The sequence below is a fragment of the Meleagris gallopavo genome, chromosome 1 (assembly GCF_000146605.3).
Source record: "Meleagris gallopavo isolate NT-WF06-2002-E0010 breed Aviagen turkey brand Nicholas breeding stock chromosome 1, Turkey_5.1, whole genome shotgun sequence".
Lineage (NCBI taxonomy): Eukaryota > Metazoa > Chordata > Aves > Galliformes > Phasianidae > Meleagris > Meleagris gallopavo.
Genome location: NC_015011.2, coordinates 97115090 through 97126342, shown reverse-complemented (window position 1 = coordinate 97126342; position 11253 = coordinate 97115090). Strand labels below are relative to the sequence as shown.

General features: G+C 42.8%; 1 long non-coding RNA gene across 1 annotated transcript; it reads right to left on the bottom strand.

The window, feature by feature from the left end:
* Positions 1-8968: 8968 nt before the first annotated feature.
* On the bottom strand, positions 8969-11223 carry LOC109370014. Its single transcript, XR_002119761.1, has 2 exons — positions 10472-11223; positions 8969-9254 (listed from the first exon to the last, which is right to left on the bottom strand). It is a non-coding gene; the product is annotated as an uncharacterized LOC109370014 (long non-coding RNA).
* Between the last annotated feature and the right edge of the window lie 30 nt (positions 11224-11253).

Genomic DNA, 11253 nt, shown 5'->3' with positions numbered 1-11253 from the left:
TTTTGGTAGGACTCTGCGGCTTCCAGTGGATATTTTAATTAGAATTCAGAAATCCAGTGCAGCCAGAGTTTCCAAAGAAAAGATCATGGAGTGCGGATTACACTGTTCAGAGCTGCGTGTTGAAATAGACGGCAGGGATTTTCTGTGCCAAGATGGTTTTAAAAAGTGATTTTTAGCAAGTGAGTAGATGTTTATGCAGGCTGCACTTCTGAAAAACAGCAATGCTTCTGTCAAGCTGCAGGTTGGTTTGAAGTGTCACTGCTTGAAGTTCTTTGTGTGGTTAAGTCTGGCACGAGGCCTTTGTACAGGTGATGGATTTGAATGGCATGTGTTCCTTTCATTGTGGAGACAGGTGAGGAATTAAAGCTGCAATAGGACATTTAACTGGAGAATATGCAATATTCTTTTTCTCTCAGCTGCTGACGCATTTCAGAATAAGCTGGACTCCACCTCCCCCCCCCCAAAAAAAAAATGGAATGAATTCCCTCTTTCTTCAAAAAATGTGCTTGAAATAATAATCTTTTTGTAGACTCACAGATATTGAGAGTGAAAAAAAAAACCAATAATAACAAACCAAAACAGAGGAGAGAGACACTCACCTACAGTACTACCAGTTGGTGGGTCAATATGGTCCCCGTTAGTCTGGAATCATCCCATGTATTTTTTTTTCCCAGTAGCAAATGAGCACTTTTTGAAAAATTACTGTATCTACTTACAAGACATCCCCTTGCAACAGGTCTAGCCAAACTGCTTGGTTCCCAAAAGTTGTATTTTCTCTGTGTGATTAACTCTTAGAGGGGTAGGAGATTCATTTTTGAAGGCACAGTATTTGCAAGGCAAAGGAAGGGGAGGAAAAAGGCAAGAAAATGGGTGGATTGTTTTGTTGTTGTTCAGTTTTCATGAGATTTCTCATTGCAGCTGGCAAGTGATCTTATATTGACCCTCAGATCCCCCAGAAGCACTACCCGCCCATTCCAACATGAACTACCTTTGGATTGCTTTGCTAAGCCTGTCCTCTGACAGGAGTGAGGTGAGTGGGAGCAGGAGGAAGCCCAGACCTATCCAGCCCCAACTTCTCCCACCTTAAGCTGTAACGGTGGCAGTTGAGGCAGCTCTGTGTATACCAGAGGCTCCATTTTGCAAGCAGCAGGCAGACTGACTGGCTCAGCCAGCCCTCTGCACCTCAGAGAAAGGGGCTTACTGTGCCATAGGCACTGCGCGGTGTCTGACAGCATCTGCACAAGACTGTGGGCTGAGCAGGGAGGAAGGCTGGACGCAGAGAAGAACAAGCTGTACCCAGAGTGCGTTTGTTTATCAGCTCCAAGTTGCGACATGACAACACTCTCAAGTACACTGTGGAGGGGCAGCTGAAGCTCTTCCACAGAGACATTACACAAATTTGTCCTGTTGTTCACGAACAATCCCTCTTGTTTTCTTTTACTGTGGCAAGCAGCCAAAGCTTGCTTGTGCTCGTGCTTTGTTTCTGTACTTGTTAATATAATACAGCACTTAAAGAAGAATTTGATTTCTGGCATCCAAGGGTGAGCCATTGATCCAACAGGAAAAGCAGACCAGATTCTTCTGCCAGTAATGCGAGAGTGTCTGTTGGTGCCAGGAAAATAACACTAGAAGCCAGATGCTTTTGTCCTTATTTCTGCCCTGTTGTATTTGATCACAACATATCTGTTAATTAATGGCATTTGTCGTAATTAAGTGCCTAACATTTAAATCCAACATTTCGCTTGATGCTGTGTCATGGTTGATGGCATCTCTCCATTAGCTCCAGTGTTGTACTCATTTCCTTACACTGCGCATCATTTAGCAAATAAGGTTTTGCACACAAGAAAGAGATTATTTAGAAGTATTCCTCTAAAAGCAGATCAGCAAGAGTTCTCTTTTTTGTACTCAATAATAGTTAGCATTCTGTGTGTACATACAGCAAATCTATGAGAATCTCTAATCTCATTCACAAGTATATTTCATGTTTTGCTGATCAAGGTAACACTGGGGGCACTGTGTTTTCCTTCACAGTGGAGGTCAGCTCAAGGCTTTGTCAATTTGACATTGATATTCTTCATCTTATCAGAGAAGCAAATCCTAGAGACTGCACTTACATGTGAGTACTTTCTTTTAAAAACTTAGCAGCTTTGCATTACTTCTTGGATAAAACAAACAAATAAACAAACAAATCCTTCCATTTTACATACATAACATAAATGAGGATATGGCATCACCTAGCATTACAGTGTTCAAACTCATTTGATCATAACATGCGGCCTCATTTGCTAGCATAACTGCTGAACGTTACCCTGTTGGAATAAACTCTGCAATGTTGGTCTCTGCTTCATACTGTGTCCTTTCTTACCCTCTAATTCTGGTTATCACAGCTCTGAGGAGATCCAGAACATTTTTACATTAACGTGAGGCCATGAAATCAGCCCTGTGACCTTGCTTTTGCTGGAAGGACGCTTTCCTTTACCCTGGTGAGACTGCATCCAACGCTAGCCAACTTAGAGGCATCTGAGAAAGCTCACATGCTCATGCCAGGGCAGGATTGAGTCCTGCTGGAACCTGAGTGAGGTTTGTTCTGTGGTTTAGGCTGGGCAGTGCTAAAGTGCAAAGTCAGGCAGTCTATGCACAGCCATCCTGCAACAAAAATAATAACTCCTGTTATTAAACAGAGCCAGAATTAAACTGGCTCATCCTGAAAACAAACACATCAGGAGCTGCCTGTCATGGGCATTTACCTCCGCAAAGCTGCAGAGGCTGCAATGGCCTGATGGCACTGATGCAGTGGAGATAGCTGGCACTAGCTCAGTTAATCACCCCAAAATTGCCATCAGCTCATTGTTCTTCTGTCCTCAAAGTGCTGGAAGGGCACCAGCTGACACAGTCTGGCCATCTGCAGGTGCCACAGCAGGCCCCAGGCCTGGCCAGGAAACTGAAGTGTGCAAAGATAGACATGGATATAGACATGGCAGGGGCAGAGCCCAAGCACTGCTCCCCAGGCAGCAGCTGGCAGGCACGCAGGCTGAGCTGACACAGCTCACACTTGTAATTTAGCATTTTTCTCAGAAAACTGATCTGAGGTTCTTCAGCTGCACTGTGTCGGTGCTGAACATGAGCAGCTGAGCTGGGGCTGAGATGCGCTGCAGTTGGGCAGTCACCAAAAGGAAGTGGTTAACAGAACCTTATTTATATATATTAATCAGATGTCACTGAGCTTTCTCTGACCCAGAGCAACACCATCTCTCCCAGCCTCTCTTCACTGATGAGAGATGCTCCAGTCCTTTAATCATCTTTGTGGCACTTCTCTGGAGTTGTTCCAGTACCTCTCTAACTGGATTCACAGGCCAAAGCTGCTAAGAGTAGGATGGCCCCAATACAGTAAGTGTTGTTTCTCTGTGCCCTACTGGCACGTGGTCTAGATCAAGCATGAAAAAGGCTATAGAACAGTGGCTCTGTTCATGAGTCCCAGCTGTCATGGAAATGAGGGGGAGGAGGAGGATAGCTTAAAAGTAAACAGAAGGGATGGTGGTGATGGGTTGACAGTTGGACTAGATACTCTTAGTGGTCTTTTCCAACCTTAATGATTCTATGATCTCAGCAATGACTGTCTCATATTGGCCAGTCACAAAGGGTCATATGGCACTGCTCTGCCAACTTTGACTCTGCCAAACCAGAGTACCCAATTCTGCAAACAGCTGCATGTACTGTGTTTTCTACAGTGCCATATTGCTGTTTTTAAGACACTTTGAAATTTTGTACTAAAGCATGAAAAACAAAACAAACCCACAACCATGTCTCTTTCTGGCATCTTACTCTATTTTCATCAGATCTTTCCAGAAACATTTATCACACTGACTTCTTTGCTTACACTTGCAGGGAAGGCAGACTGCTGGTACTCCAGGCATCAGGCCGATCCAGCACTCACCTTAGAATCATGGAATCATAGAATAGCCTGGGTTGAAGAGGACCTCAAAAATCATCTAGTTTCAACCCCTCTGCTATATGCTGGGTCACCAACCACCAGACCAGGCTGCCCAGAGCCACATCCAACCTGGTCTTGAATGCCTCCAGGGATGGGGCTTCCACAACTTCCTTGGGCAACCTGTTCCAGTGCGTCACCACCCTCTGAGTGAAAAACTTCCTACTAAAAACTTCCTCCACCTTGCTGACCTTTCAACTGGACTTATTCCAGAATTGCTATTGTACTGGGGAGCCCAGCTGTAGACTCTCACATAATGCTACTAAAAAATAGTAAGACCATTTACTTTGTGATTACTGCCTTTCTTCAGTCCAGCTGTAGCTGGGGACACACGGGATTTTCACTATCACCTGCTGCTATGGTTGCACTAATTTTAATTGGTTCATTGGAGCCAAAGCTCACTGAGAAACTGTCTTCAATGATGGGCTCTTTGTAGCTGTGTTATTGGTTACTAGAGGATGACCTAATGCAAATCTATTATTACTAACTTATTTGCACTTGTTTCTCTACCTCCAAAATGTGGCAGTACTGAATTTGTCTGCAAAGCTTAACCTATGTCTGAAGTCCTGTACAGCTGTTTGCTATGCAGCTGTGTTCTTACTCACTACTTCTCAAAATTTTGGAGGATCAATCTTTCAAAAAAAGTTATATGAAACGGCCTGCAGAGTCATGCTGGCTTATTTAGAAAACGTGGAGCCCAAACACAAGCAGAAGGTGTTTTGTGCAGTACAATCTTTGCTCTGATAAATTCAGAATTGCCTGAGATCCTGTGGCAGCTACCTTCTTTGAGCAGATTTTGCTGGACAAGATGTCAGCAAGCAGGTATGCACACATAACGGAGTGGCTTTTTCTCTGCCTTAGAGAGGTAAATCTGCTTATGTTGCTCTGTAGTTTGAAGCTGATAACCTTCTCTCTCCACCATAACTGCTGCATGAAATGAGCTCTAAATATTCCCATTATTTCTCCTGCTTATATGAGTCTGTTATTTGATATCACAGAGCTATATGCCACCTCTATTCTGAACTGCTGCTGGATCCCAGTTTCACCTCTTAGCATATTTTAAGCTAACAAACAACTGAAATTGGAAACTCTGGGTTAAAACACTGGCAGAAGAAGAAGAAAAGTGTTACGTTGTTTTCATCCCCCTACTTCAAAAATCTGGTGTTAAGCTTTCAAGGTGGCATTGGCATTTATGAAACCCAGGCAGAGCAGCAGCCTTGTGTGACGCCTTTCCTTTACAAACTCTGCAAAGGTACAGTGGGCGATGATGGTGAAGCCATTGGCAGGGAGAAATGTTGAAATCTATCTAGAGAGATCTGACACACTGGGAGTGACAGCATAATTGAAAAGACGTCCTGAGTCTGTGATTTCCAGGGCTTTTCTTTTCTACTGCTGAACAGAGGATGCTTTCTCAGCCAGGTCCTGAAGCCCTCAGAAAGCAAGGATAATGATCCACTGAGATCTCACTCTCCTGGCAAACTGAGAATCTGCAATCGAGGAAGCTCATACCAGCACTGTTTTTTTTTCCTAGGCCAAGCAAATGCATCCTTGCTGCCCGCAGCACAGGAGTACCCAATCTTTCCACAGATAGGTATGCATGGCTGTCTGCAGCAGTGTGTTTTGCTGGGTTGTTTACCAAGCCATACAGTTCTTGGAGCTGAATCACAGTGCGGTCTCACAAAGAATTGAGTTGATACTACTTCAAAGGGCAGCATGGCGTGGGTGGGACTCTGCAGTGCTGGGCAGAGGGAGCAGACATGCCTTGGCAATGCTCTTCAGCAGTGTCATGGCTTCCCCTCAGAGTACAGGAAGAGGTTGTAGAGCAGCTGCAAAAGCTCACAACTGCATTCACAGAAACAGCCAGACAGTCTGCTGAGCTTTTGAAATGTTTTGTGTTGCACCCTGACATCACAGCTGAAGAACCTGGTAGCCTCAGGAGGCCTCAGCACCTTCACACCCATGTTGCACCCAGGTCCTGGAGCACAGCTGCTTGCTGACAGGTACGCAGGCTGCCTGGGGAATGTCCCAGAGAGGGATGTCTGGGGCAGGTTCTTCCTCAGCCACATACTTTGTGCCCTGAGAGAGGAAAGGCTTTTTTGTTCATATACTGAGCCCTTGGTGAAATTATCAGAAAGACTATAGGACTATGTGGAGACAGACTGATGACAGCAGTAAAGTTTTCTCTAATTGTCCTTAATTCTGAATGATTAAAATGTCTTAGGGGAGAATTTCACATGTTATCAAAGGTGTTCAGCATCTTGCAGTGTCAAATCCTCTATTACTTAAGACTTTTCACCTTTTCTCTAAATACGGTCTTGAATTACAACAACTCTAAAACCTCAGTTGACACTGTTGGAATTTTGATATGATCAGCATCACTGACATGTTTGGTCAATCCAATGGTGCAGCAGCATGTCTGACCCAACCAATGTCAGGGGCTTGAGCACCATTTGTGTCACAGCAAGCAGCCAACACAACCCTCATGAATTAAGAGCTCACTTTGGGGTCAAAATTAGGGTGGAATACCTTTAAGAAAGCCAAGGTTACATTTCTGTTAAAATAATTTTTTGAAAATAAATTAGTATCTACCTACAGTCATGATGTTTTTTTCAGGTAAGCAAAACAAACTAGAACCTGATTCATTAGTAGGATACTTTAGCACAGTCACCTATTATGAGGAGGAGACTCTGTAGTTTGTTTATATGAATCCCAGGCTAAAATTAATAGCTGAGTTTTGCAGGACTTTACAAAAAATGTTGGCTGCCAGTGTCATTGCTAATTTATTTAGTTAGTCACACACACACAAAAATCCCAGAACACAACATTAAAGGCAACCTATAATTAAGTTGGCTTGATACAACTGGAATTATTCACCGCCTGTAATACACTTCAGGGGTTTCTTGGGTACATGTATGTGTGGTCAGATTACGTGGACTTTTGCCATCTATTTGGCTCCCTAAAAGGATATAGATTCCTTCAGTGGCTATTTGATATGCTGCGATATGATTCTACAAAAAACAAAACAAAACAGGATGTGGAGTACATTTGATATTTACTACGAAGAACATTTAAAGGATAGTAAGGAATGTTGAGATCAGGCATTCCTAGAACAAAACAGTTATTGGAATAAACAGGAACAGCTGTAATTATTCTTGCAGTGAGAAGCGTTCCTTACAGAACTGAGTGTGTATATTCCTGTGCAGTCCAAGAAGTTTTCATGTGGGAAGGGCAAGCGAGGGCATTAAGCAAAAGAACTGAACATGAAAAATGTTCCTGTTAGAATAAGAACATTGCTTTGATGAAGGTTTCCAACTGATTTCTGCATAGATCTCAGAAGAATCACTTAAACTTGTTATCATTCATCTTCAAAAGTGCAAATACTCTTTTACAGTAAGAGTGAAGAATGGATACTGAAGGTAGGAAAGGCGAAAAATGGGATACTTTGTTGGATAACATAAAATTGGTGAAGCTGCTGGGCAACAACAAAGGTTCATTTTGACCTGTATTCTATTTGCAATGCAATACCCCCAGGAAAGATGCTAGGAATCCTAAAAACCTGTCGTGACACATCCCAGAAACAGCTTCAGAGCTCTGCCTTACCTGCTGTTCTTCCTGAGTCAATGTTGATGTCTGTGCCATGAGTAATACGAGACATCAGGCACAGCACAAAGGCTGTTCCAAAAGTAATTCTTGCTATTTTGGCTGACACTTCAGGTGCAGATGTTGGTGGTATGGCAGTAGAGGCTCAACCTTCCTGCCAGTATTCCATAATGTTTTGTTGCTATGTGACAGATGGCAGCAGAAGGGCAGTCTGACAGAATGGCATCTGACATAGAAGCGTATAGGAAGCAATGGTGTGGAAATGAATTCCTCCATGTGTAAAACAATTACACCCACTGACGTACACTGACACTTCCTGAACACCTACAGAGACCAATTAGTGGCTGTGAGCACAGTGAGGTGGTGGCTGGTGCGTTTCAGCAGTGATGACAACAACAGTGGATCACCTCCATTGGTGCAGAATCTTATGAGCGCTGTGCAGCTTAGCTTTCCACTCAGTTCTGGGTGCAGGCCTACTGTTAATAAAGCAACATTCTCTCTCATGGTCACAACAGTAGATTGAGTTAAAATCAAGGGAACCAGTATCAGATTAGTACCTGTATAGATACGGGTAATTACCAGCTTGTCCCCAGTTTACATTAGTTTTACTTTCTGTGCTGTCTTGACAGTTGTCAAAGGATAAAGCGTGCAATTAAAATGATTTGTATTCATGTATACGCACACACACAGAGCATTTATGCTTCCTACTGGCGCTGTCAATTTTGATTCATTATTCTCCTCCTGATACTTTAAGATGAATAATTTAGTGCTTATAAAAATTTCCATTATAACAGAGATGAAGCACTGCTTTCTGCAGTCTTCCTATTAGCGCTAGAAAGACAAAAGCTCTCTCTGGTGGCAAGTTTTAGTAATTACATTTTTCTTTTTATCCCATTTCCCTCTGCGTCTCAAGCAGCCTAGCAACTCTGTTACTAACCCCAAAACACTCCAGTGACAGCACTAGAGGAAAGAAACCATGGCAGGGGTTTGAATGGCACTACGTATGCTTTAGATATGATCACATGTAAATATTGAATTGGGAAGCAGATTTAAAGCAGTGAAGTCAGAAAACTCCTTATATATTGATAAATATAACTGCTTCATATTTATCATTAAGCCCAAAGACATTCAGGCTCTCAGTAAACAGCTGATTTACTTGATTTTTTGGGTACAATTTCTTACCACAGTATAATATCAGCTAAACACATTTTCAGCCACGGGAGGAGGCTTGGGGCAGAAAATGTGCTTACTTTCCAATCCAATTTTTATGCGTATCCCCAGCTGCCAAGCAGCTATCACTCTAAATTAATTTGCCACTTCCAATGTGGAAACATACCTATAAGTAAGTTAAAAACCTCAGAAAGAAGAGAGACAAAGATATCGATCTTGTATAATTTGCTGTGATTTCTGAGTTCAGTTTACATCACCAGAAGATTTATGTTTAATAATGATAGTCTTGGGAAGCTGTAACCAGGTGCTGCTGTATCTGCAGTGGGTCCTATGCTATGGTGCTGGCCCATCACCAGCATCTGCCCTGCAAGAGCTGCAGGTGTACATGGAATGGTGCTGGGCTGCTCCATAGGAACTGCAGGTGCATGCTGAGCAGTGTGGGGCTGCCCAGGGCCATCTGTCAGGTGCTGTCAGCAGATCCAGTGGGTAATTTCTCCTGAAATATGAATTATAGTAGAAGAGTAAATGAAAAGTGCAAAGAAGAGTTAGTTGCAATCAGTTTGGGAATGAAAGACAGCAAGGTACAGGAACTAAGGCTTTTAATTGCTAAAGACAAACACAGGCATTAAAATGTCTTTTGGTCAGTTTAAACCTACAGCTTAGGCTGACTAGAACTTTGTGATGCAGTTCTGATCATAGAATCACAAGTTTGAAAAAGACCACTGGGATCATCTAGTCCAATCACCAACCCATCACATCAACCCACTGACCACATCCCTCAGTGCCACATCCACACGGCTCTTGAACCCCTTCAAGGACAGTGACTGCTCCACATCCCTGGGCAGCCTGTGCCAGTGTCTCTTTCCAAGAAGAAATCTTTCTCAATATCCAAACTGGACATCTCCTGTACAACTTGAGGCCATTATCTCACATTCGATCAGAGATGTATTTTTTTCCCCTGTGTAACCAGTGATAGGATAAATTATGATGATATTGTTCTGTAACACAATAAGCATGGTTGTGTTTTTGCTGTCTGGGAGCTGAGCAGTGTAATATTTAATAAATAAATAAATAAGAAATACAAATACCACAACATTTCGCCTTCCATGTATAGTTAACATATGGGTAACATTATACTCCTTAGCTGTATTCCACATTTGGAAAACAAACAAACAAACAAACAAACAAACAAAAAACACAATAGAATTCAGCTCTTGCACAGCAAGATATCTTGTAAATATACTGAAATAAATTAATAAATGCTCATTATATCCTGATTTATTTATCTGTCTGTTCAATGGATGCCAATGCATTGAATAAAGCCCAAATATCCACACTTCTACTTCTCAATGATGCTCCCTATAAAATATCTAGAAGCAGATAAGAACATTTGCTGTCATCCTCGTCTCCCCTACTACCAATGCCTATTTTATTGGACCTTCCATCTCTCCCAACAGAATATTGTGAAAGTCGGTTCATGAGTGAAGCAACTGATGTACTTCCTGTGATCAGCAAATGCCTCTTCCTCTCCTGAAATTCAGGAAGTGAAGGAGATCTTTTCAAGTCACACTGTATTTTGGTAAATCCATACATATTCAGTTGTTAAATTAAGCTTTTCACACTTTCTGTAAACAAACAAACAAACAAACTCTCAAAGGCCCTTTCTATTCCAGTACTTCCATTTGAAACAGTTCTTCATCAATTATAACACACCTTCCACTGTGACCCCATCAATGGTCATAAGTAACTCTCAACCAGTACCCAGAGTTTCTCTGGAAAGCTGCAGGCTGCAAAGATACTGGCTTTGCCAGCACTCTACTCCAAAGAAATATGAGACAAACTTCTGGTTTCCTGCTCATCAATAAACGTCTGTGAATCTTTTTCTCCCATTATTGATGCTAGAGCAGCATCCCAAGCTGTTCCTCGATCTTGAGGACAACCAGGAGAAGGGCAGCCTGAGAACTCAGCCAGTTCCTCTGGATCCAAAATAGAAGAGGTTCCTGCTGCAGATGGCTGATATTGAGGGTCTCCTGTCCCAGTCTGACCAAGTTTTCACTCTCAGCCCTTTCTGTGAGAAGCCACTCTTTGTCTTGCCAGTCAGCAAGTTAAATTACACTGTTGTGGGAGAGGCTCAAACGTCGCCATGGTGCCCACATGTCACCATGGTGCCCACATGTCACCACAGTGACATCTCCATGTGGTGCCCAAGGCCCAACTGGTGCAGCAGCCGGAGCAGGCGTTGCTGACCCACCTTTGTTGCTGGTCCTGCACAGAGCCACAGGTGTTGTCTCTTGAGTCAAGGAGGAAATAAAACTGTATCTGAAGGGGATCATTCCTTGTCCAGACTTGGCTTCTCCTTCTCTGTGTGGTCCCCTGAATCACTCCTTGGTGTACCTCTGGTTCTCCAGATGGGAGTGGAAAACAGTTTCTCAAGCAATGTTAACAGAAGAAAATAGCAATCTCCTCCCACTTTGTCACTTTTTTTTTTTTTTTTT